This window comes from Ictidomys tridecemlineatus, chromosome 3 (genome assembly GCF_052094955.1).
Source record: "Ictidomys tridecemlineatus isolate mIctTri1 chromosome 3, mIctTri1.hap1, whole genome shotgun sequence".
NCBI classification, from domain to species: Eukaryota; Metazoa; Chordata; class Mammalia; order Rodentia; family Sciuridae; genus Ictidomys; species Ictidomys tridecemlineatus.
In genome coordinates this window covers 185865963-185888497 of record NC_135479.1, presented here as the reverse complement: position 1 = coordinate 185888497, position 22535 = coordinate 185865963, and the positions used below count along the sequence as shown (strand labels likewise).

At 32.9% G+C, this 22535-nt stretch overlaps 1 pseudogene; it reads left to right on the top strand.

Annotated features, from left to right (window-relative positions):
* Positions 1-483: 483 nt before the first annotated feature.
* Positions 484-6612, top strand: LOC101964843 (small ribosomal subunit protein eS4, X isoform-like; annotated as a pseudogene).
* Positions 6613-22535: the final 15923 nt, after the last annotated feature.

Sequence of the window (22535 nt, the reverse complement as noted above, 5' to 3'; positions counted from 1 at the left end):
AAGTATAAGAACAGTGATGCTGGCAATTTGGATATGACAGAGGAAACCTTTAAAATGCTTGCTTTGAGAAAATGAGTGCTTATGATAGGTGTATATATATATATATATAGGAAAAGAGCAAAGTATATGTAGAATTAGGTACTATTGTGGTTTCACATATCAGCTTTGAGTCTTAGAATGTGTCCCCCATGGATATGGTGGGACTACTATACACTCAAAGAATGTTAACATAGAGATATTTAACAGAAATTTTTTTTTACAGAGATATAGTAGATACATATATTTAAAATGAAAAACTAACTTAAAACAATTTAATTGCTAAATATTATAAGAAGATAGATGTGTATAACTGAGAATATAATTCAACATAAATTAATGTTTTAGACATCAACAAGTCTAATGCTTTATTTTTACTTAAAATAATACCCAACAGGATCCACTTAGCATTTTAATAATATATTTTCATTTGGTGTTGACTTTTTAATGGGCATCTGTTTGAATTTAACAGGAAAAAATTTTACATCGCTATAAAATATGTTCTCATAATCTTAACATGAAAAATTAATATTAGAACTTGGTAGTAGACTTTCATATCCCTGATTGAAAAATATTGAATTATTAAAATATGCACAGTCCCATCACAATAAAATTATGAGCCAAATGACCTTTTTTTTTTGCAATGTTGGTTGCCTGTGCTTTCATTTTGACTTGATTTGTGAAAAGATCTGTTTCTAATTGTAAGATCTTGGCTACTTCCTAAGCAGGCCTTTGGTTTAAGAACAGCCCTAAAGAGCATGAAAGTTTCAAATCATCACTTTAATGAATGCTGCAGGGAATTCACACCTAAAACTTTACTTAAAAGGAGGGTGAAAGAAAAATTTACCCCCCTCCACTCATTTATTTATTTATTTTTAATTGATATTTTCTAAATATACATAAAAGCAAAATTTCCTTTGATACATTTATATATGCATTTAACAAGATTTTACTAATTCATTTTACATTTATTTTGGAGAAACTTAACTAGATAAAAGCAAACATTAATCTCCAATGTTGTTAATTTTTTTAAAAAATGTTGTTGGTTTTTTTTTTTTTTTATGATTTCACCCTTTACTTTGGCCTTTGGATACAACTGCATGCAGGCCACCCTTAGGGAGCCCTCACTGCCCAGGACAGAATCTTCCCTGTGTGACATTTTCTAGACACGTGATGGACCATTTGACTTTTAAAGTTTACAGCAAATAATCTTATTTGTAGTTTCTAACCCTCTCCCTTTATCCATCCTTCCGCCAAATGTACATGAGTTTATAAACATAAAAATAATTTGAAAGGTCCTGTAGAGGCTCCCCTTGTCTCTGCTGGACATTTCACATTCCTGGTGGCTGTTCTCGACCTATTCTAGATTCTTCAGCACCTCCAAGTTCAAACACCTGACTGTCTCTTCTATGTCCATGAAAGAGCCTGAGGTCACAGGCCTGTAGCAGCGGTAGCTTTACTTCCCATCATTGCTCTGGTTCAAGTGATCCTGTCCTTCTAAAATTATGAAAAATTCTGTTTTTTTAAATGTATAAGCAAATGAATATATGCACTTGTGTGTGTTTACTGTATTGATGAATTTAAGAATTTCCTGACAATGTGTTGTAGCAATCTACCATAGATATTTACTTTAAAGCCTGCCTTAGAAAACTGTGAAATTAAATAACAATGCGGGCTGGGAATGTGGCTCGCCTGGCATGCATGTGGCCAGGGTTCAATCCTCAACACCACATACAAACAAAGATGTTGTGTCTGCTGAAAACTGAAAAATAAAAAATATTAAAAAGAAATTTTAAAAATTCTCTCTAAAAAAATTCTCTCTTAAAAATTCACTTTTAAAAAATAACAATTTCTAAATATTTTAAAAATTACTTGTTGCATAATTCTATGTCGGGGTTTTTAGCCTCCTTTTTCCTCCTGACCTGCCAGTGAGATGGGGAAAGCACACCCTGACCAGGACAACCAAGAAAGGTAAAGGTCAACTGGCCGGCAGGCACCCGCACCCAGCCCTCTCTTGCCAGAGGACAATCAGACAAGCCAGGGAGACCAGTCAAAGCAGGATCTCTTTATTGAGAAAACACACACAGCTAATATAATGTACAGGAGCCAATCAGGATAAAGGTCAGCAGGGTGGGGAGAGTTCACTTGTACACCCATCCTACAGGCAGTAATGGGAGACACAAGCTGAAGGGTTCTGAGCCTATCCTAGAGGTGGTCCGATTTTCCGTCACAACCCAGGGCAATGCCTTCTGGTTAATCGCCAGGCGCTATCTTAGCCACATGTGGCCCCAGGACTGGGAAGTGGGTAGCAGCCAGCAAGTTAGGTTTCTTCTTTTCTGATGCAACAAAACCCACATGTTACATCATGCCCTACAATTCTATGAAATTTTATTCTAAATATATGTTTATGAATATATAATTTATTAAATTAATGCCTTCATTAAAATGGAGTAGTGGGTAGAGGAAGCTTCATAATAATCTTTTTAACTGGATCAAAACTTACGACTTTGACCAGAAACTTTGTGACTGCTAGAAGAAAGCATAGGGTCAACAATTCCATCATATTGGTGCAGGCACCAGGTTTATTAATTAAGATCCTAAAGTTTGAGAAATAAAACCAAGAATCAATAAGTGGGATGGCAGAAAATTAAAAAGCTTCTTCACAGCAAAGGAAATCATTAAGACCATGAAGAGAAAGCTTATAGAATGGGAGAAAATCTTTGTCAGTTATTCCTCTGACAGGGGATTAATATCTAGAATATACAAAGAACTTACAAAGCTTAACCTCCCACCCCCCAAAAAACACTCAATCGATTAATGTGCAAAAAATAAACAGAAATTTCTCAAAAAAAATAATAAGTGGTCAACAAAAAATGAAAAAATGTTCAACATTTCTAGAGATCAGGGAAATTCAAATCAAAACTACACTAAGATTTCAACTCACTCCATTCATAATGAAAATTATCAAGAATTTAAATAATAATAAATGCTAGAGAGGAGAAAAAGTTGTACTCATACATTGTTGATAGAACTGCACATTATTACAACTACTCTGGAAAACAGTATGGGTATTCCCCCCCCCCAAAAAAAAAAAATAGGAATGGAACCACCATATGATCCAGCTTTCCCACTCATTGGTATTTATCCAAAAAGAACTAAAATCAGAGTACTACAGCAATATAGTTATATCAATGTTTATAGCATCTAAATTCATAATAGCCAAAGTATGGAATCAGCTTAGATGTCCATCAATAGATGAATAGATTAAGAAAATGTGGTATATATGCTCAATGGAGTATGACTTAGCCAAAAAGAAGAAAGAAATGCTGGCATTTTACAACAAATGAATGGAAATGAAGAACATTCTGATAAGTGAAATAAACCGTACTCAGAAAATCAGGAGTCAAATGTTTTCTTGCACATGCAAAAGTTAGAGCGAAATAAGGGAGATAAGAGGGGTGGATAGGATATAATAAGTATCTACGGAAGATCAGTGGAGCAGAAGAAGATTGAGAAGGAGGGAAAAGGAACAGGGAAGGGGGAGAATGCAGAGTGAATTTAACAAAATTATACCATGGTCATTTATAAATATGCCTCAGTGTATTTATCTTTATGTATATTTATGAAGCACCAATGGAAAATAAATAATGTGAAAGGAAGATCAATAGAGAAGAAGAAGGAATAGAGGTAGGTAGAAAAAGGAGAGGGAACATTGAACTGAAATAGAATAAATCAGATTTAATGCATGTATGACTTTGTCAAAATGAACTCAACTATTATGTACAACTATAATGCCCCAATTTTTTAAAAAATAGTCTTTCTATTTAAAATCTTTCTCTAGTGTTGGTCATTACATACTGGTGTCTAATTCAATAGTTTGATTAGGTTATAAAACATGGGTTCTTTATTCTTATTTTGTTTTTGGGCTTTACTATTATTATAATACAATGATGTTTCATTATCAGACTTATCTAATATTTTATAAAAATATACAGATATATGATATAAAATACGAAATGATTAGCACAACTTTTATTAAACCTATAGAAAATCACTAGGTTAACCTTATAATATGCCAAACATACAATTTCAAAGTTATGCTTTATCAGTTGCAATATATAATGTTCAGAACACTCAAAGGTAAACACTAAGAAACACTGTGCTTAGTCCTTTCCTTTATGATGATATAAAAGTACTAGTGATATGGCTTATATGATCCATTAAAATATTTTCTTGTACTATTCTTTTGTAGCAGGTAATTTGTTGTATTATTTAAACTTTGGGGAAAATCTAAAATACCCTATTTATTTTATTCTGAACAAGTATATTAATTTGAGATGTACTATGGACTTTTTAAATCATCAATAATCTTTGAGAGATAAAACAGAAAATATAGTCTGTGTAAGGACAACTTTTGAAAAACAAATATAATTTTAAAAGTGTAAAATGGTGATTCACTGTTGTGTATGCTTGCATTAACTTGTAAGAAGGAAATAAGAGAAAGAAGCAAAATAAGCCAGAGATGAAAGACGAAGAAATTACTATGTCAATCATTGCTTGAAGGCACATATATTATATAAAATCCACTAAGAATATATTGCTTTATATGAAGATTTTATGTTATTTAGAGAACGTGATATCATTAAAAACATAAAAGTGAAGTTCTTAGCTTCCAGAATAAACTCAAAACTTTTTATATGCTGAAGTTTTCATTAAAATAGGAAGATTGTCCTAATTTACTAAATACTTGATTAATTTATGACAACATTGTTATAAATATTTGGTTCAGTCTTTTAGCTAATATACCCATAATGTTAAATCAATCAGAAATAAGATTAATTACAGTAATTGCTTCTAGTTAACTTAGTAATTCTTATTGTCAGAAATTTTCAGTTGTTCATTATCAAATATCAAATACACAAATCAGATTAGAATTGTGTGCTTTATCATATAAAGGTTAAAACCTGACCTAAAAGGTTACACAAAATGAAAGCTGACAGTTTGCATTCACATGGGGAAATGTTTTAAATGCTGCATTAAGGAAAAAAGAAAGAATTCTTCTGAACACTGTTTTGTGGTCCCAAGTAGCTAAATAAATCAGGATTTTGTGTTTACAAACCTGACTTATATGCATATCATGAAATAAATCTAACATGTCCACTATGGTAATGAGTCTACCCAAACAACATCAATATTTCACTTACTAATAGTAATGTATAGTGCAAGACAGGTCATAATGTGTTTCCAGAAGCATTCAGGCAAGAAAATCAGACATGTAGGCATTTTTTTGCAGAGCAGGGTACACTAATTATGCCAAGAGATTGTGTATCATCTTTGTTTGAGTCTATAAATCTATATGGAAAAATTGAAGACTGGGTTTTGATAAGGTATTATTGGAATTAATATACTAGCAGAATGTAATGTACATGCAATCTTTAGGAAATAAAAACTATTTTTCCCCCATCAGAAGGGGAAATGTTATTTCCTTTCTTCCTACTATGTTGTGGATCTTATTTAAATGTCATTTAAAATAATATAAAATAATTTTAAATGCTTTTAAAATTTTAAATACAACTGTGCTTTAAATACAATGTTTTCATTTTAAAATTATGCCACATAATTAGTTGAACATTTTATATTTAAAATGGGAATAGATATCACACTCCTTGTTTTAGAAACTGAAGCTTAACAATGTGAAATCTTTCTCTTCATTATGGAGGTACAAGTGTTCAAGAAATAGAATTTGCTCTTTCCGTCCTAGAACAGCCATGGCTTGTGGTCCCAAGAAGCATCTGAAGCGGGTAGCAGCTCCAAAGCATTGGATGCTGGACAAATTGACTGGTATGTTTGTTCCTGGTGCATCCACTGGTCCCTACAAGCTGACAGAATGTCTTCCTCTCATTATTTTTCTAAGGAACAGACTTAAGTATGTCCTGACAGGAGATGAGGTAAAAAAGATCTGCATGCAGCGCTTCATCGAGATTGAAGGCAAAGTCCGAACTGATATAACCTACCACACCGGTTTTATGGATGTCATCAACATTGATAAGACTGGAGAGAATTTCTTATGACACCAAGGGTCATTTTGCTGTTTATCACATTACACCTGAGGAGGCCAAGTACAATTTGTGCAAAGTGAGAAAGATATTTGTGGGCACAAAAGGAATCCCTCATCTGGAGACTCATAATGCTTGAACCATTAGATGCCCTGATCCTCTAATCAAGGTGAACGACACCATTCAGATTGATTGGGAGACTGGCAAGATTACTGATTTCATCAAATTTGACACTGGTAACCTGTGTATGGTGACCAGAGTTGCTAACTTGGGAAGAATTGGTGTGATTACCAACAGAGAGACACATCCTGGCTCTTTTGACATGGTTCATGTGAAAGATGCCAAAGGCAACAGCTTTGCCACCCAGATCTCCAACATTTTTGTTATTGGCAAAGGCAACAAACTATGGATTTCTCTTCCTCTAGGAAGAGGAATCCGTCTCACCATTGCTGAAAAGATGGACAAGAGACTGGCTGTCAAACAGAGCAACAGAGCAGTGGGTGAAATAAATGGTTCCTAGTTGATATGCCTAGAGAGTAGATGTCTTTGTACTTAAAGAAAATATAGCGGGATGAATTGCTTTTGAAAAAAAAAAAAGAAATAGTATTTATACTGTTTTCATCTGAAGAAACAAAACCCAATGGTCTACCTTATCTTCCTTCAACACAATGTCAGGATACTAGTTGACATTAAAAATTAAAGAAGAGTAGACCAGCCTTAGCAGTACATTCTTTAATCATTCACAAAAACCCAAAAGAAAACAAACAAAAAATGTAAAAGATTTTGAAATAAATCATTTTCATATTCTTTACCAGTTCCAATATTCTATGAATTGTTGGTGACACAGTGGTAGAGCACACGTATAAGGCCCTGGAGTCCTGTTCTCAGTATGGAGGGGCCGGGAAGTATAATAAAATAATTAATAAAATTTAATTGATTTTAAATAAAAAAACAAAATTCTATAAATTGAACAACATAGCTGCGACAGGAAAATAGGTACTCTTAAACATTTCCCATGAATACCAATTGGTACAACCTTTATGGAGAATTTAACAAAATGGCATATGCATTTATTTTATCTCTCAAAAATTTCTTTTCTATGAGTTTATGTTGAAGATGTGTCTTTAATAGGAAAATGTATATGCAGATTTACATTACAGTAGTGTTTGGAACTGACATGTTGAATGTTGAAGCAGCTTGACAATACCGTTAACAATGATTAATAACCAGCCTATCCAGAAAATCATTATGAAGATGTAAAATGTAATAAAAAGATCTACATGAACTGATGGTGAAGGAATTTTTAAGAAGATGGAAAAAAATAGTATTTTTACATACAAATAACAGATTGTGAAAAATAAGGGAATAAAAAACATTTGTATAAAGAGATAAAGAAACATAAGAAGGATAAACCAGAAATCAGTAATATTAGTTACTTGTAGTTACTTATTTTGGGATGGGTGCATAATGTGTAGAATGAATAGAAGAGAAAAGAACTATAAATGATACTTCTGTCAATATACCTTTTTAGTCTGAATTTTTTGAAATTTTGTTAATATTCTACATGCCCAAGAAGTAATAAACACATAAATAAAAGAATAGAGAAAGCATACTAATATAAATAGGAAAATATACATGAATTCTAGTGTTTTAAAAGAATATCATGATTATGCTAAAAGAGGAAAAAAATATCCCTTGGAATATGTGCTCTTAGATTAAATATAAACATACTTCTTTTAGTTAAACGATTTATTTTTCTGTTTTAAGTGTTAGGAATCTGGAAAGTACTTTCTGTAAGTAATAGAATTGAGTAATTATAAATAAGGTTTAAATTTGTCGCTGTCAGAGAAAAAAGTTACAAACATAGAAAAGTGTGTTGGATGTCAATTGATAGATGATTGATTAATAGGCATTGAAATAGAAAAGATGTTTATAAATATGTGGGAATGCCTGTGTATATTTTCATGTGCTTCCTAGGACTGTCTTCTAAGATAACCTAGAAGTAATGATCTCAGGGGGTACTGAGAACAGTGTCTCGATTTTGGTTTCTACCAAGATTCTCCTTGAATAGGGACAATGGATTGGGATTCTTCACAAAATGAGGGCTGTCAGACTTAGATTAGGTGACTCTAGAGCACCTTTGGTTCCAACAATCAGGAAAGTGCTTAAACAATGATGGAGATGCAAAGAAGGACACAAAAGACAGTAGAAAGGAGTCCCTACTGGGAAGTTCAGGGGAATTTGAGTATCAGATAACTAATATAAGTAAATAATTATAATGTGTTGAATAAAATAAGAAGCACTGAACCCAGATGACGATAATTATTAATAATAAACACAAATGTAAATAGATAATAAGGCTCTTCTTTATAGTAGAAAGACAGTTAAGATAGATAGAAGGAATGGCAAAATGATAAAACTTGCTATTTGAAAACCATAAAATAACAACAGTTGATCCAGTCAAGGTCCATCTTTGATTATTAAAAAAAGTGAAATTTTGAAGAGAAATAACTTTTTGAAATAATTTGAAAATATATTTCAACAAAATACTTGTTGATTAAGATTGGTTATGTAATAAATTTTAGAGTAGAGAAAACTGACATGCCACCTTAACAGAGGGCTGAGAATTTAGATCAATTGCATTGGTCCAAGTCATCATCATGAGTCATTTGATTAGGATCCACTGAGCAAGAGCAACATCACTTTGGGCTATTTGATATAGATATGCATACTTGAATATACTTATGAAAGATAATCATACAAATGAAAATTGTATGATATTTATGAAACTACTGACCCAGAAAATTGATGACTCAAAAGTAAAGCAAGCCAGGCATGGGGGCACATGTCTGTAACCCCATCAACTCAGGAGGCTGAGTCAGGAGGATCACAAGTTCAAAGTCAGACTCAGAAAAAGCAAGGCACTAAGAAACTCAGTGAGACCCTGTCTCTAAATAAAATACAAAAAAAAAAAAGGGCTGGAGATGTGGCTCAGTGGCCAGCCAAGTGCCCCCTAATTTCAATCCCTGGTAACCCCACAAAAAATGTAAAGAAAGACTTAGGATTTGCTAGAGATTAAAGAGATAACAATGGAATAGAACAGCTAATATAGATTTCTTTTTGGTGTAGTGGGAAAAAAATTGGAAATATTCCAATATGTAAAACATTGTCTGTAGTCAGACCAAAGTATCATGCCATACTACTTTTTAAAAATTTTTATTTGTTCTTTTTAGTTTTACTTGGCAGTAGAGTCTATTTTGAAATATTTATACAAACATGGAGTATATCTTATTCAAATTAGGATCTCAGCCTTGTGGATGTACATGATGTTGAGATTCACTGTAGTGTATTAATATATGTACATAGAAAAATTTTGTCAAATACATTTCACTTTTGGTTTACAAACAATTGGAGAGCATAGTGGAATGTGAAGCTCACCCTATTTTTAGCATCTTACTTTCGTATAATGTGTTTTTTTCTGTTAATGAAAGAATATTGATACATAATTAACTGAATGCTCTAATATATTTATATTTCCTTAGATTTTATTTATTATCCTTTTTATGTTTCAAGGTCCCTTGCAGGCTATTATATTCTATTTAGTTTTTACCCCTGTATGTGCTTCACTTGTCTGTGGCATATTCTGAACTTCCTTTTGTTTTCTTCTTTGTGATTGAGGATTGAATTCAGGTACAATTCTTTGTAGTTTTTATTTTAATATGGCATCTCTCTAAATTGCCCAGACTGACCTCAGGCTTACAATTCTCTTTTCTCAGTCTCCCAAGTTGCTGGGATTATAGACATATACACTGCACCTTGTTAGTTTTTTTTCTTTCTATAACCTTGAATATCTCCATTAGTACTCAGGTATTTCATAGAAGGTTCTTCACCTACAATTTCTTACATTTTTTCATGTTATGACTGAGTCTATATATTATTGCAAATAAGATCACAGAATTGTAAAATGCCATTGTCATTATATCATATCATGTGTACACATTATCAACATCATTTATAACTGTTAATATTGCCATATATGTAGACTGGAATGAAACACTTAACTAAATGAATGGCAGATGGTGGGAAGGAGGTTGCTCCCTGTTGGAGTGTAGTTTACAGATAAGCAAAGGGACGAAGCTAGAATGATTGATGTGGCCATGGATCAGAGATGTCAAATTAGATTTCAGTTGAGCTTAATATCGATGCAGTAAAATGTTATATGCAGAAATACTTATAGATATGTGTATACATATATACACATATCTATATATATATATATATATATATATATATAATTTAGTATTAAGGCATATGATTTTTCTCTGTTACCTGAGAAGACCAATCAAACCTAAAACAAAGACACTCCAAAAATTATCTGAGTAGCAATGAGAACATCTAACATCCAGTTCTTGTTTTCTGATACCATTTTTTTCACTAAAGGAAACTGAGATTTCCTATTAAAATTACTGGGATGTGGGGTGCCAAGGTCTCGGCTTGGCACCAGAATCACGAGCCACCACACACCTTTGTAGGTTCAAACAGCAATTCTTTATTCCAGCTCTCACACCGCCTCCACACAGGTCCAGGGGCAATCACGTTCTGCCGTCTACCCGCACAATTCACCTACTCCACGAGGCTCTCTCCAAATCCCATTTTAATCTCACGAGAACTCAATGGGAACAAGCAGCAGGAACACCCTAATCCCAGCAATAATCTTCAATCTCCAACTTCCCTAAAACCCATTATCTTAAACTGGCAACGCCTTAAACTCAAGGAGCCGGTTACTTCCTCAAACCTGATCAACTCTAAACCCGGATTCGCCTTGGTCCTTGAGCAAGGTCACTTTATTAAAGCATGCATGCAATGTCCCATCGAATGTCCTCTAAGCAGCATGGGGTACGCTTGGCAAGGAAATTTCGATGCGTCAATCCTACTTGGTAATGGCCCTCAGCAGTGGGGCAGAAAACATATGAGTCTATAGCATCTTTCAGTGCTGGAAAGGAAGAGCCCAGCTTAGTACCAAACTACTGATAGGGAGATCTGTCAAAAGATTATAGCCAGGATCTCAATGAATGAATTCCTGGTATTCAGTCAAAGTTGAAGAATTAAATGATTTTAAAATAAAATTTTCATATAAAGTACGAGATAAATATCTATAAGCCCATTTATTAATGAATTATTGCATAACTTTATAAAATGGGAAGAGGAGCTAATACTCTTATGCAGGAGTAATCCAAAAAATGTATGGAGTTACTCTATCCTCAGAATGGTAGGGTATAACTCACCACTCCTTAGGTCTAAGTTGGGAATAAAGACTTCCCAGGGGTACATTTTACAAAATAAGGAGGGAGTGAGGAGGGGAGAAAAATGGTGAAAAAATTCCACCATTGCTTAAAGTCAACAAATAAGTCATAAATTCATTGTTATTTTCAATTAGTTACTCCACTAACTTGCAAGACCATCTAAAATTTATTGTGACTATGGTGTTAAAGATTTGCATGCTCTGTCACAGAATAAACCAGGGCATGGCAACTGAGAATGGGTGCCTGAAACAACTTCAAAAAAGCCTTCCTATATATTTTGCTGAATTTTTTGGCAACATATGGGGAGCAGATAAAATAATTCATGAGAATGGAAATATGTTTTCTTAAAGTTAATAATTTAAAGTTATCTACATTTATAAATTTTTAAAATGATTGTGAAGCAAATGTCAGGGATATGTGAAATTTGGTTCCAGTATTATGTACCTTATACCTTATCATATTAGGGCCATTTACATGCAGTGCTTAATAGATTGCATCAATACACGTCTACTACATGATGTTTTATATGATTTGATTCTAACTTCACAGAGCTGAAAAACTGCTTTAAAGTGGCTCATCATTTTCCATATTATTTTCTGCCCTTTAAATATGGAGATTTATGTATATGACAACTGCATAATTTGAAATGATACTCCTGTTGATGAAAACCCAGTTGGTCTTTCCGGAAAAAAAAAACAAGAAAACTACCTTCTTTACCAATTAAAAAATCAAAAGAATAAGGATTTTAATAAGTCTCCTGAGAGACTTGTCTTTTGTATCTTTGATAAATACATGATTATAAGGACAAATTATATGAGTAGCAATAATTTCCCCGTAATATGATCATTAAAAGATCTCCCAACTGCAATATATCAGTATTAATTGGGGACAGATGATCATTTTAGTGGCATGCTCAAGTCATTATCCATATTTCAGTACTTTGTGAATACTTGAATATTCTTAATTAAGTGATTATTTTCTTAAAGATTTTCAGTATAATGATCTCAATAAGGTTGTTTATTTTAAAATTAGGAAAAGTAAAATATTAAAATTAAGCAATACAAATTAAAACTATTTGAGAAAGATGTTTAGGGAAAGTGAACCAAATGTTAACTTTTAGATATTTTTGGATCTAGAAAGCCTATAATTATGCTATGTAGTACCAATTACATTATGGAAACAAAAGGAAACTACTGTGATGTTTGTGTTCTGAATCACTGATATAAATTTTAGGAAATGGAGTTGCGGGAGGGACAGTGCCGATAACTCTTTTCTTTCTGCTTTCTTCAATCTCTTTTTCTTATTATACTAAAACCAGGCACTATGATCCCTCACTGGCTTGTGCAGCTCTAGGGTAGGTAGTGTGGTGCAGGAATAACTGTTAAGTTGGTGCATCCAGGGGCAACCATTGGCCTTTGGAGAAGTTTACTAAACTGCCATCTTGCTCTGTCTGCTACATTTTGCTTTCTAATGTGAAATATTTTTCTTTCTTAATAACTTTAAATATCAATATATTACAAGTTCTGTTATTTCCCCTTCTGATTTCCTATAACCTATAACCTATAATTAGTAACTATATTCCCATTCTCATTGATTTATGAATTACAAAAGGATGAGTTGCTATCACTGTCACTATGATCTCATTTAGTTTTCTCAAAAACTTATGACTAGTCACATAATTAATTTCATGTTAGTTTTCTCATATTAGTCATATTATTATTTGGATAAGCAAACACGGAAACAGAATGGTTACATAAACTGCTCAAGGTCATCCAGGAAAGTGGTAAAGCCAGGATTTTTAAAAAGCAGTAATGCTCCAGTTTCAGGGTTGCTTAATCTCATCTGTATGTTAAATTAAATAGTTTCATATATTCTAAGAAAATGTGTTTTCTACTAGCAAGTTACTTATTCACTCAAACAAAAAGTTTATTCTCCACATTACCCAATATTCATTAAATTCTATCACTTCTTATTCATTAATAACTTTCACATTTAAATTATCCTTCCTCATTTTCAGAACCTGAACTTTCACATTTAAATTATCCTTCCTCATTTTCAGAACCTGTTTAGTCAGCTTTTGCACTGATGTGACCAAATACCTGATGACAACAACTTAGAGGAGGAAAAGTTCATTTGGGGCTCACACGCTTCAGAGATTCAGTTCATAGATGGTTGACTCCATTGTTCTGGGCACAGAGTGAGGGAGCAAATAATGGCGAAGGGCATGGTGGAAGAGCACTCTTTACCTCAAGCAAAAGGGAAGCAGAGAGAGGGAGGAAATGGGGTGGGGATATGAATCCTTCCAGGACACAATCCATCAGTAACCCACTTCCTCCAGCCATAACTCACATGCCTTCAGTTACCCTCCAGGCAGTCCTTTCAAATGGGGATGGACTGTTTATGTTATACCTCTTAAAATCCAATAATTTTATCTCCAAAACATTCTTTCATTAATACAGGAGCCTATGTGGGATAGCTCATATCCAAACTATAAAAGAGTCTTAATGTTGGACCTTGTCATCCTTTATTCTGATAATCAAAATCACATCCCATTCCTTTCATCAATTTGTGTCCCTATTCTATCTCCAATTAACTGCCTGAATTATCTTACTAGAAGATAAAATTGATTATCCCATCATGTCTCTAAATGTTCTTCTCTTCATATCATTCAGATGATAGCACTTTAAATAATATTTGTATTTTTTAAATTGGCATCATGGATAGTGGAAAGTTATGACCAGTCTATTATATGTGTCCCAATAGTGCACTAAGAAGCAAAACTGAAATAAATTTAACCACAGTGCAAAAGGCAAAATAATGTGGTAATTAGATAGATCCTTACTGCTGATGGGCCATACCTCTAGCCTAAATGTATTCTGGGTTTCTTAGCCATGGCAGATTCTTTGCTTCATTGGTTAATTCCACGTACAGTCTTTTTGTATAACAAAGGAGGCAATCAAAAATGTCTTATCAGCTAGTACTCTTGATCTTGTGGTTGTTTTATGACTTCTTCATTAGTTTGCTATGAAGTAAATTGAAGACAACTAAAATGAAACTGAATTTTCTATTCCCCATTCTAATTTCCTTTGAAACTAGACCAGTTTTTATGGCTGCCAACTCACAGATTTTCAAAACTCTCCTGAAGAGTAACTTTTATTGTTTTCGCTACCATGTCTGTAATGTATCCTATGGAAATTTTCTACATTGTGGACACACTGTAGATTCTTTATGTTCTGCCATTTGAACTGTTCAATTTTTAACTAATGCTCATATTTCAAAACTTACCAAAATATTGTTTCCTCAATCAAACCTGCTTCCCAACTTTTCCAAGCTGTCTGTGAATCTATACTCTGCTTGTTGTTTCTCAGGGCTTTTTATCCCATTGCATTTTATCTGACCACCTCAACTTCCTTCACGGACAATGGGAACCATAAAAACAAGGATTTTCTTCCCTGATTCACTCTTTATTGTGCCCTCTTTTTCCATTCCTGCCTAATTTCAGTTTGATAACTGATATCACTTGTATGAGGTGTTTCTACTCTTTATTTCCCTGGATTCCTCTGGTTTTATAGGACTTACTCTGATTATTTTATTTATATTTACATTTTTGTCCTATTTTATTTCTGTGCTGTCTCTTGTCTCTACCATTAAATAGCAAGTATTTCAAGCAGCAGATTTTTATCTTATTTTTATTTTTTCTGAAGCACTTAAAAATGGTAGGCATTTAATAGGATCACAATAATTGTCTCAAAAATAATGTTCTAAAACCATTCAAAAGTTTGTATGAAAGAATATTGGAAATTGTCTTCTGCTAGTGGTTATTATCAATAAGTTTAGCCTTAAAACTGCAGTTGTTTTCCCTGGTAAATCTTATATTTCTGTCAAACTACATTTACATGTTCAATTTCATTTGTACTTAAACACGGATGAAAATGATCTTTAGATTTTTCTTATTAATAAAAATAATGCTGTTGCCATGTAGGAATATCCTACTGAAAAGCAAAGAAAGGAACAATTGGAGAATTCAATTGGACTGTACTAGTTTAAAAGACATACATGTGGCTTTTATTAGATAACTAACTTTTACTTTATCAACTCTGTGGTTACTTCTTAGAATCTAAAAGTGTTGATATTACACCTAGTTGTGATGGAACACACTGGTCAATTGTCATGTATTAAAATTTTTATTATTTACCCAGTAACATTAATAGATTGCTATGTCCTGTATCTAACATATTTTGATCTTTTTTGTTCAATTGTGGAGAATTTTGACCAACAATTGTGATTTGTACTTGTTTGTTTCTTAGCACAAAAAATGTTCAAGAGCAGAATAAATGCAAAAAGAGATAATTCAGATTTTTATATCTATAAAGTTTGAGGTCAGTTAAAGAAATTGAAGAATTTTCACAAAAGTGATTAAAATATCTTGTACTGAGTTGCAGAGGTCATGCCAGCAGAAATGGGATATTGGAGGTGGAAAGCTCACACTGTTGGTATTATATCAGAATTCTTATTGTTGTATTTTTTCAATAAAATTATGCTTTTAATTTATTTACATAAGAATGAAAGTTTTATATTTGCAGAACATTTGTAATATATTGAAGATTTCAATATAGCTAATAGTTTTCCTCTTCTAACAACTTATATAATTATTATATTGTTATTAATAAACCTATATTGATATATTATTTTTATGATATAGATTGCATTATTTATTCATATTTCCTTAAATGTAGGTTAATGTTTTCTTTACATCCATGATTTTATTTATAAAACCACATTACCCTCAGTGATTATATTTTCTGTGTTCTACTTGAGGTGACATTTTCTCAGATTGTTCTGCTTTTTTATTATCTTGACAATTTTGTGAAGTACTTAGTGCAGTAAGACCGTTGATATGAAAGAATGAGAATGGTCCTTTTCTCTGTGGAATTCCCTCTTAAAATCCATAACCCTAGTCTAGTAGTGAAAAAAAAAACCTGAAAGTTTTATTTGAGAAACACAAACTTGACAAGTCCGAAAACTGAAAAGTAAATATTAAAAAATTCTCTCTTCTCACTCTCTCTCTCTTTCTCTCTCTCTAAAAAAAATGTATCACTGATATAATTGACCTTGATTGTCTTGCTGAGGTCAGGAGGTGTTTGCCATTATAAAGTTACTCCTTCCACATCCACACAGTACTGTACAAGTTGGAAGAAAGTCATCATGTTTAGTTCACACTTTAAAGAGTGTAACATTATGCTTCACCTCATAGAGGGTAAAGTTGCTACACAGCTTTATTAAAACATTTCTACATGGAATATTTGTCTATTAAACCCACCCATTTAGTGAATAATTTATTATTATTTATATGGATTATTGGAGACTAATTGAATACTTTGAGCTATAACCTAATGATATTTTTGTTGTTATTTTTGCTGTTGCTTATATGGCTCCAATTTTTAACCTTTGAAATGGAAATCTACACTTTGGCTCCTGTGTCACTGGAAGCTCTCATATCACTGGAGTGTTTTCCTTTTTCTTTTTCTTACTTTTCTTGATTTTTGGCAGTGTAAAATGCTATAGGATTATCTATCTCTGTCATAATATCAGGAATTTTTTAAGACAACTTGTTCTTTTTATTAGACACTGATATTAGAAACCACAAAACAGGTATTAGGTATGCTCTTTGTGACTGTAGTCACAATCTCTCAGCTTAGGGTGCAAGGGAATATATGCACATAACCATTTATATGTACATTAAATTAACCATACATTTATGTTTACTATTACTCTAATCTTTCTCATCTCTTCCCCTTGCTCATATTCCTGGTTCCCACTATCCTTTCCAGTATACATTTATAGCAATTTCATATTATTATTATTATTAAGAGACCCACTCTATCACTAAACATCATTACAGAAATATACCTCCCCAGAGATATTCTTTTGTTTCAATTTCATTATTGAAATTATGTCTTGTCCTGGATCATAGAAGTCTTTCAGTGGGATAATCACTGAAAAGACTGATTATTCAAATACAGAAACTCAGAATTGCTGTTGTTATGCTTTCTTCTGTATAACTAATATATATATGCAAAAACATATATAGAAAAGTAGTGATAATTTCCAAGTTATGATGCTAGAAGAAGCATGAGCATGATATCACCAATCAATATTTGCTTTAAGTAAAAATAAAATCTCTATATCTGTGACACTTAAACCAACTAGGATTCATGCACTGGATTCTAAAAGATTACAGTAAGAAGGTACACTAAAAAAAAATTTATAAAATCACTTACCAACAAAAAAACTGAAAGCATTCTTAAAAATCAAAGACAATATTTTCATAATATGATTTTCATGATATTTTCATAATATTCTAGTTTCAAAGGTTTATAATTTTTTATTGTTACATAACAAATTTACCTGCTAAACAACAAAAATCTGTTATCCCATAGAATTGATGTGTCAAGAGAGTGCTTAGGTTAACTATTGTCTTACAAATTCTTACAAGCCTGAATTTTGATTGTTGGCTGGACTGCATTCTTTTCTGGAAATCAAGATCCACTTTAAAAATTACCTGGTAATATTGAGTTTAGTTCCCTGCAGCTGTAGTGAGTGTCCTGTTCTTCTGCCCACAGACATTCTAAGCTAAAATAAGCCATCTAGAATTCCTTGCAACATTGCCTCCTCACCCTCTGAATCTCTTCTTTAGAAAGGCTTCAGGCTACTTCAAGTATGTACCTAATGAGACCAATTGCACCAAAGAGAAGCTCCCTTTACATTTACTCAAAGTATCTGAAAAAAAGTCTTTCCATTATATGAGACAGTTATGGAGCCAATATTCCATCATGTTAAAAATTCTTCCCACAGCAGGTAAGGGTGCATACAAGAGATGTTGGAATCTTAGGGAACATTTTAGAATTTCCTACCATAAATGATGTAACAGATTGCTTTCGTCTTGTTTTCTTCTTCCCACTCTCCTCCCATTCCCCTCCCTCCTCCTCCTCCTTTTGTTTCAATTCCTCCTTCTCCTCTTTCTTCTAAAAGGAAGCAAAACATAATGGTTATAGAATATATTCTTACAATTTCATTTTCACTATATTTTTGGACAAGATTGTTGATATGTTTTTGTTTGTTTTTGTATTCAAATTCAGGATATAAGTGACTCTTTGCACATAAACAGTCTATTCTACACAATTACAAAATATCTCACTTAAAGGAAGTATTTCACATTTTTTTTTCTCTAAAACCACTTGCTATTATTATAAACTGTAGTTAAGGAATCAGAGCTTGATAAACTTTGAATATGCAAAGAATCGTCTCTTTATAATCATAATATTTTAGAAGACTTGCAATGTTTAGTTCACCATACAGAAATCTTTCCCTGAAATAAGTAACTCAGTTTAGTCCATGCATATAAAATGTCATTAATAGGATAGGGCTAGGGTTGTGGCTCAGCAGTAGAGGGCTTGCCTAGCATGTGTGAGGCCCTGGGTTAGATCTTTATCACCACATAAAAATAAATAAAGACAAGAAAGGTATTGTGTCCAACTACAACAAAAAATATTTTTAAAAAATATTTTTTAAAATGTCATTAATAAAGTGATCAGTAAGCCAAAGTCACATGTAAAGAAATCAAAAGGACACAGAAGCAAGGTGCAGAGGCAGAATGGCAGAAAGGTTTCTTGTCAAAGCTGTCAGCTTTATTTATATCAATAGGGTACATTATTGTTCCTTGTGTCATTACCAGGTTACAGAGTTAGCAACATTATGCAGCTTATTCCTCAGTTACACACTATAATTGCAATGTGCAATGTTAGGAATTTATGTAGCTCTCAAAAAAGTCCATTGTTTCAAATTACAGTTATGTGGACAGTTTCAGGCCTAGCAGAGCTTGGTCAAACGTTGTGGTCATCTAACAGGAGAGTTTCTTTATTCCCAGGAGCTGTGTGCCTGAGACCAAGGTCAAGGCTCATAAGACTCTAGCACAGAGCCTACTCATGTCAACTAGGCATCCTGTAATTTTGCACAAGTGTTTTCCTAGCAGTTAGGCATTTCATACCTTTGTACAGAAACTTTCCCAGCAGCTAAGCATGCCACAGCCATGAAATTGTCAGAGACCTAAATCCCAAACACAGAGCCCTTACAGTCACAGTATTGAATTTGATATATTATGAAGATCTGAATCAAAATATTGCATCAAATTTATTATCAATTATTTATTTTGAATAATATATCTACTTTCAATTCTCACAGAAGACATCATTCCTTTAGCTTCAGCTGCTTAGTTGTCATTTACATGCCATTCAAGAATGAAATATACACGTTTCTGTTCAGCGCAAGAGTCCTATCTGTCAAGGTCAAAATAGTAAATATATTAGCCCTTTAGGCCACATACGGTGTTTTTTATGTGGTCTTCTTTGTGTGTTTCTAACAAATGTTTAAAAATGTAAAACACATCCCTAGCTCTCAGACTCTATAAAAACTAGTACCACTGTAAAAACAGATTTCACTTCTTATTTAACATGATGACAATAGTTTCCCCATCTCTGGTTTAAAGGGATCTCCTTGTCTTCTCACACACACAATTCTCATCACTACCAGGCTCAGAAAACTTTTTGAACTAGAGGTTTCAACAGTTAAAATGAAGTACAACAGGTTGCCAAACTTTTTTATATTGTTAAAATAATAAATTTACTAATTAATATTTATACTCTATTGTTAGAGTCTGTAAACAAGTCAGGATGACGCCTGGCATTTTGCCAGAGGGAGTGGTTTGTGAAGTAACGCCAATAAGCCATTAAGTGTGGAGATTCATGAGCTTTTGATAAGCAGTGGATTTTCTGTCTGCAAAAGAGAATGTTAGAAAGATTGATGCAAAATAGATATTCAGTTTATAGCTTTGAATACGGAGAGAATATGAGAATAGACTCAAACAGTTGAGAACAATTATTGAGCCTCCCAATAAAAGTCTACCCAAGCTCACACAATTTTTTAACATTGTGATAATATGATCAGAGAATGAAGCCAAGACTGCTCAGACTCTGACTTACTCCTAAGATTGCAGATGGCAGAATAAGGGACTTTTCAATCTCCATTTTGGTTCTGTGATTATGGAGATCACTAAGTAATACTGATGTTGATATTGAGAATGGTTCTAGAGAACAGAATTTTAAGAATGAGTGTATAAATTGGTTCTGGAGTAACACTATGCCCAGTGTAAAGAGAGCACTAATAATCCATGGCATAACTGATTATAAAAATATACAAAATATCTGCATTGGGTTTCATAATCAACCCTTTATAAGAAACAAGGGACTGCTGTATATGACCCTGTTGAATATGTTGGAAAAATAACAAATATAATGAAATAAATGTTGGTTCTTAATATCTCTGGATAAGATGATGAAAGACAAAAATACCTCTGGATTTCTAATTCCTGACTTGAATGCAGCATAAATAAACTGAAAGCTTCTTTCTGCATTTTGAAGGAGACCCTTAGCTCCTGTAGTAGGAAGAGTGGGGTAGGTGAAAATCAAATGCTAACTCTCATCCTGTGACTGACTGAATTATAGCACAAGTTGCACTCCCAGCTTCAGAGCATTTGCGGTTAAAGTGAAGGGATTGGTTGAGTGAAAATGGTTCCCACAAGTTTCTAGTTTGATTCTGTGTGGGATGGTCTTGATGAAGGTGCAAATATTTTGCCCTAAATTCTGATGAATCATTTTTTACTAGTGGAAGAATTCTCTCATCCCCAGTGGAAGTAACCACCACACACCCAGCAGTGACTGTCTAAAAGAGAATAAATAGAGCAGGGATTGTAGCTCAGTAGAAGAGCGCTGGCTTAGCATGTGTGAGGCACTGGGTTCAATTTTCAACACCACATAAAATATATAAAATAAAGGTCCATCGACAACTAAAAATATTTTTATAAAAGAGAGAATAAATATATTTTTAAAAGAAAATCAATAAAATTTTCATATCATGTTATTAATTCATTAATATTATCTATTAGTCTTCCAATATTTAATTATCAAAATAAAATTGATTATTAGCTTTATCACCTTTTAAATATTCAAATATAGTTGCAAACTTTATGATTCTTATGTGGCTCTTTTTTCCCTTGGTATACATTTCCTGAAGACATAGAGCTGTTTTGACTTGTTGCCTACAATCTGTATTTTGTTGATTGCATCTCAAATGTTCTGTTTCTTTGTCTTCTATATTCCCATAATCTGACATTTTAATCTACATGGTATCAATCAAATTCAAGTTTGATGGTTTGGGAAAGATTACCCATAGGTTATTCTGGTTTCTTCTGTTTTGTTGTGTTTTTCTGAAAACAACATCCAAATTTAAGCTCATGTCTAGAATTGTGAAATGACCCTAAGCAAGTAAATGACCTGGTTGGACAGTCTAGTAACAACTATGTTTCCCACCTGGAATTTAAATATTTGAATATTCATCAATTATGCAGTTCTCTGTAAGCTTTCAAATATTATTTTTCTGCTTTTGTCTTGCTGTAACAACAAGAACACTGGCTCACAAGGATCTACTCCCTACTCCTAGGAAGCAGAACTCTAATCAGGAAGCAAGCAACTCTATTTTCATTTAATGCCTCAGCTAGGCTTACCACGAGTCAATGAATATAGACCCAATAACCTGTTTGAATGAAGAACACACTGAAATGGAACTAAGTAGAATTTGAATTTGAATCACAGAAAATGAATTTTGCTCCAGTGCCTTTCCTTGCACCTATATCTCTATGCTCATGCATATGCCTACGTTTTTTTTTTTTCCTATGATACGTTTCAGAAGTAAAATATTTGAATTGAAGAATTTTACTTTGGGTTTTGATATTTACTTCCATATTGCACCTGTCTATGAAATATATGCTAATTTATACTCCCAGTAAAAACAAATCATTTAACAAATATTTATTTATTCACTATTATATTTGAGGCTCTGTGCTGGAAGAGCTTCGAGTAATATATACTTTGGATAATTTTCTTTATGCACAGCTTACCAACTTGTAAGGAGTATAGTGAGACAGAACATTGTCCAATGTCACAGTTACATTAAGCAAGTTTATTATTTACATCTATATATATAGCAAGTGAGAACAGATCTTAGGATTTATTGTGATCTGATCGAC